This window comes from Myxocyprinus asiaticus, chromosome 45 (assembly GCF_019703515.2).
Source record: "Myxocyprinus asiaticus isolate MX2 ecotype Aquarium Trade chromosome 45, UBuf_Myxa_2, whole genome shotgun sequence".
NCBI classification, from domain to species: Eukaryota; Metazoa; Chordata; class Actinopteri; order Cypriniformes; family Catostomidae; genus Myxocyprinus; species Myxocyprinus asiaticus.
The window spans coordinates 14424990-14431228 of NC_059388.1; the positions used below are offsets into that span (position 1 = coordinate 14424990).

At 34.8% G+C, this 6239-nt stretch overlaps 1 pseudogene; it reads left to right on the top strand.

Moving 5' to 3' along the window:
- Positions 1-396: 396 nt before the first annotated feature.
- LOC127434842 (uncharacterized) lies at positions 397-6038 on the top strand (annotated as a pseudogene).
- The last annotated feature ends 201 nt before the right edge of the window (positions 6039-6239 follow it).

Consider the following 6239-nt stretch of genomic DNA (forward strand, 5'->3'; position numbering starts at 1 on the left):
CAATATTTAAGTCCTTTTTTTACTATAAATTCTCCTACCAGCCCAGTAGGTGGCGATATGCATGAAGAAGAATGTGAAAGTGAAAGTGGAGATTTATAGTATAAAAGGACTTTTAATTTTTCAATACTGATCCCCACACCTATCATATTGCTTCTAAAGATTGGATTTAGCCACTGGAGTCATATGGATTACTTTTACACTGCCTTTATGTACATTTATAGCTTCAAAATTTCGGTCACCATTCAATTTAATTATATGGACCTACAGAGCTGAAATATTCTTGTTAAATCTTCGTTTGTGTTCCGCAGAAGAAATCTTTGGGTGAACTATTTCTTTAAAGTCAACAAGTTTACTGCTATTAAGTCTATTACTGCCAGATCATTCCTAACAATAAAGCAGCATTAAATTAATATGCAAACAACAGAGACAGTTAAAACTACTTTTATGTTTTAAAAAAAAAATGAATCAATCACCATTGTTTTTCTATTCATCCAAAGTACTGATGAAATAATTGAATTCAAACAATTTCATCCAAAGATCTTAAAAAAAGTTTTTACACCATCTATAAAAAAGTTACTTTTAAATAAAAAATTCATGCTGCATGCACATTGTTTCTTTTTGTTAAAAAAAATAAATACTGCATACAAGTTCTAGTCTGTGCTGATCCCTAGAAAAAACAACATTCAGCTATAGCAAGGAATGTGAAATTAATGAAATCCAACACATGTCATTTCCAGGAACTTACAGCGAAAGCCTCAGGGAATTACATCTCAGACACACACACACACACTTATTCGCATACACGTACAAAGTATACATACAGGGAGTGCATGTTTCAACACACACACACACACACACACACACAGGAAACACACATGAACATGCACACATACTTCAGACCACTCAAAGGAATTTAAAAGTATTCCAGCCTTCAAATCAGTTTCATTCTGAAAATCCATAAAATACTTCTGCAATTTTTGTCTTTCACCCAGCAGACCATTGTCTTTCCAGATCTTTGTGTCAAACCAAAAAAATGTACTGGTGATAAAAGTGTTTACAGTGATGAAAAAAAACTTGTGTAATATAAAAATGAAACATTATCTGCTAAATTATAAAGTCTGCATGTAATGATATACAGTCACAAACACCACATTCCAGCAGATATTATGCTCATAAAAGCCAGCTGTTGGTGTGCCAATTTTCACTGTTTTGATTTGTGTGTGTGTTAGTCACAAAACAGTTTATACAACAATAAAAGTAATTATTTGTCACTATTTTCTCTCAAATTTTTGATTTTCTTACCGCCAAGGTTACAACACAATGTGCTTACAATATTTTCTCAAACAGATTCATATAAAGCAAGGGTTTTATAGGGACAAGCAGTGGATCAATACATCTTAAGAAATAAATTAATTAAAATGGAGTGTGTGAATACAGAATACAACATAACATGCTGACTAACTTTAACTTTATCTATAATGTGATGTATAATACAAACTGATTAGCCCCACTTTAAAGACTCAGTAATATCCAGATGCATTCTTTTCATGCAATTGTTTTGCTAATTCACTGCTCAAGGAACAGCATTTATTAGTTAATAATAAGTTTATCAATTAATTAAATTACAGACCACTCTTTTTGTGCTGATGTACACTTTAAACTTAATATTCTGCAAATTTACAATTAACATTCTGGCTGTCAGACTCTATTTTGTCCTTATAAAAAAACAAAATGTGAACACCATGATGTTTCAGTGTACAAGACTTTTGATATTCTTTTATTCTTTTTCTTACCAGTGTTTAGACTGTGTTTAGAAAAGTATGATACCCATTAAATGTAATGTATTGATGACCCAGCCCCATAAGTTAAGGATTTAAATACCCTTTCAAGTGAGACTCCAAACCATGTCACGAAAAACACAGGTGACACTCTGTAAAGGTCTGTGCATAAACATATAGCCAAAAAAGTGAGAATAACTCCCTCTAACACGTATAAACATTGGGCTTTTGTAATGTATTAACCTGTTTGTCATGTTAAAGTACAGTATTAACCTATCGTTACACAATGTGTCCTTACCTGGAGTCCCTAGGTATGTTGTCTTGGACAAGAACTTGTGAAAGGGGTCTTCTAAGGGCTTCAAGCCCATGGTGGACAACATGGGAACCAGATCAGACCGGCAGAGGGTGATTCACTGGGCCAATGAGTCAATCACTAACTGCTATAAAAAGGAAGATTCCTGCTTGAGATTTTCAATGTGCACATCAACACACCAGAGGTAAGCACTCACTCATTCACACACACACACACACACACACACACACACTCATGTATACATAGGCATCAAATATTACAACATGACATATATAGAGAGACTGATATGAAATTTTGATCCTTCAATTTTCATTTTTGTCTAGTATTCAACTAAATAACTAAATGTACTGATTTCAGAGTTTTTTTTGTGTGTGTGTTGTTGTTGTTGTTTTCTTCATAGAATTAAGTTCATTAAGGTTTTGAATTAAGAACAACATAAAATACAGAAACTGACGTTTTTGGGAAAACTTGGATACTCCAAAACAAGCATTAATATAAATTTACGATACGATTTACTCCTTTACAGAAAGATGCAATTTTCCCTGATCTTCTGCTCCATCTTATTGGCATCCCTGGTGGCCATTACTGTCAGCCGACCAACAGACACAGTGGACATGATTCGGTTCATAGCCCGAACCACCGTGAGCCGAATTAAAAAAATCAAAGATGAGGTAAGGAGCATACAGCATGTAGCTCTATTTAACCAAGCAAGTTCTGACTTATTCTGAACAATGCCAAAAAAATTAGTTAGGGTATTCTCGGAAGAGGTATAGTTTGAAGAAAACAGCACATCACAGTTATGAGTCATTCTGACTGGTCTGTACAGCAGTAGAACTATCCCATTGATGTACAGTTATGTAAAACAGGAAGCATTGCTGTTAACATCATAGGCAAATATTACCTGCACTGCACTGCATCTTCAGTACATGTAAGAAAATGGACTGTTTCATCAGGCTGATTAGATAATCGCATGAATAAGTAGGTGTAAAGGTGTTCCTAATAAAGTGCTTTGTGAGTGTAAAATCTCCTGAAATTTCATTGTTTGGAAAACATAATAAGAGCTAAGATCATTTATTGGGCAAAAAGTTCTCTTTTGGGGCATTTAATGGTTAAAGTAGATGTAGGATATCTTAAAGTATTCCCAGGGTTGGGAGGATTACTTTTAAAATGTGTTGCACTACAGACAGAGACTATTTAGCAGAGATGGGCCACTTCAATTTAAATGAATAGGAGAAATTGGAATGCACAAACAAGAAGCTCTTGCACCCAGCAGTCAATGGATGTAGAAAGGAATTCCCGCCTTACAGGGAAAATAGCCAATCGCCTTTTAGATACAGACATCGCCTGTCAATCAACTCGAGAACATGGATGCGCATTAGCCATACAAGCCAGGAAAATTGTGTTTTTTAGCGTGACATGAGGTAAAGAAGCACAATTTGTGATACCAGTATTGTCAGATTTTACTGCTGATTTAAAATATGCTCTTTGATTGTAATCTTGACCAACCATTTTTGAGATTTCGGTCTTTCCCCATTCAAGTAGATAGGAGCTGCACTGGCATGACTGGAAATAGCCTCTCGGGAGCATTCCAAAGATGGCCGACAGTGGACTGACATGCTAGATAGACTTTGACTACAGATTACAGAATACATACTGTAAAATGTAATTTGTAACATTCCGTTAGATTACTCAAGGTCAGTAATGTAATCTAAATACTTTGGATTACTTATGCAGCACTGGTAGATTTTTACTTGTTTTGACTAAAAAGAATCTGCCAGTACAGCAAGACGAAATACACATGTTAAAAATACATTCTCTGAAAAACCTAAATATCTTATGCAGTGTTCCATTACTCTCCAACCCTGAGTATTCCTTTATTATTCAGTTTTAGGAGCATTTGACATTGGTTCAGATTTTTATTTGCCCTGCCAACATTTTCACTGGCCTCACCACCACCAAAAAACAAAAACAAAAAAAAAAGTCAAGTTTTATTTTTAGCAATATATTTTTTGTTTGTATATGTGCCAGGAATAATATTTAGCCTTTTTTTATTATTATTAAGTGCTAAGTTTTCTACAAAAACAAAAAGAATCCATTTAATACAAAATGATGTAATTTCCAATCTATTATTAAAGTCTTAAAAATTAGGACGTCATTAAATTATTGCAATTTCAACGACACCTCATCTACAGTAATGTTACCTTGGTTATCAGTTTAAATCAGCAACATTAGCAACAAATGTCCAATACATCACAAAAAGTTTGAAAGCCATAAAAACATTTAGAGGATTGGCAAATTTAAGATTTCATGAAAATGCAGGATTGGCCTGATAGAGCATGTGGTGGTTCTGTCAACTAGCCTGAAACTTATTTCTGAAACCATTCTTATTTTTGACCACCGATTTACTAACCTTTTTTTTTTTTTTTTTGTGGACAAAGAAACTTATGCACACATAGGGAAATTAAAGTAGCCTATTCTAAACAAAAAAATTATTAGTAAATTCAAGCCCATTCCTCACTTTAAATCTGACTCTCCAGCACTTCCAGATGTCTCCAGAGATTGACTTTGGCCCTGACAACGACACCCCATTGATGGTCTCACTTCTGTCTTTGAACACCTGAGCAACCTACAGTTGAGGCTGTGGGTGCCCCCAGCCCAGCACTTGCGGCAGGTACAAATAGACTTGGACACTCTTCTCAGCACACTAGAGGGACTGGCAAACTCACAGGGCTGTCCCCTGCCCAACCCTGAGACCCTAGTGTACAAAGCTGAAACATCCTTTCCCATCACCTCCAACTACCTATACCTCCTGGAGCTCCAGAGATACCTGGAGAAGCTCTGCCTAAACATGGACAAGCTAAAATGGTGCAAAGATACGGATATGCCTCAGACATTTATATTATGAAATAAGTAACAGTGTGTCTCAATCAGCTCCCTAGCTCCCTATCTCTTGAACATGAATTCGGGCACTGACACGGGTACTGATCCACTGAGCATTGGGACACTATGACTTAATTACTTGCGACACGATTACGAGGTTGTGCTTTCAAACGCTGCTGGTATTAATTAGCAACATTGCTGTATAAATGACACTATTGTGCATTTTCAGTGTGGATATTAAAAAGTAGTGTTTTTATGAAAGATAAATGACAAATAAATAAATATACAAAGGAGTGTAATTTTAATCTTTTTCTAACAACTCTAATATTTAAAGATTGTTACATGTTCATGAACATTTTGGATGAATGATCATTCTATTTAAAGAGAAAATAAGGCTTTGACAATATATTTACACATGCGCTCATTGTCTAATGACTTGAGACCTCAGAAGAACTGATGACATTTCCATTAAGGGAACATAGTAAGCAACGATGCGCCCTGGTTTTTCAGTGCATTCTAAGAATTTTTGGCAGTGAACGTTTCAGTGCAATGGAGTGATTTTTCGATTAGGACAGCTTTGATCAATGCCCTGAACTAGGAAGCTGATTGAGACGCATCTTAACATCTTGTCTATGCCAGACGTGACGCATCATTGATTATAATGGGAGTGATTTGCTTTTATCGCGTCTGGTGTAGGTGGGTGCAAGCCATGCATAAGTACTTCTATGCATCACACTCAAACACTCGTGCACAAGGACTAGTGCACTAAATTATTTGTTAACTTATTAGACTTTTAGAATTTTCCTATTTTTTCTTATTAAAGTTGTTTTTTTACACTACAACTTAAAATATTGTCTTAGATACAAGAGTGTTATATTTTCTAAGCAACATTTTTGTATTAAAGTTTTGTATTCCAGGAGACCCTTTTTTATATAAATTAAGGTTGTTGCACTGAGAAAGTTTTGGACTTGTATGTAGATGTTTACATATGTGTAATATGTGTATTGGACATGAATGCAGAAAGATTGTGTTAATTCATTGTTAACTTTGAAAATGTTTTGAGCATGTTTGAGGCAAAAAATACATTTGAATGTTTACAACTGTTTTAATGGGTTTGCCTTTATTTTTGGGAGACTTTAATACTAATCAAGGGGGAGTATATTACATTTTCACAATTTCTGATATTTATTAAAAATGCTACCTTTTAAATAGGTGTAAAACAAAAAACAAAACAATGTTTTACTTTAAATCTTTGCATTGTTTCTCCG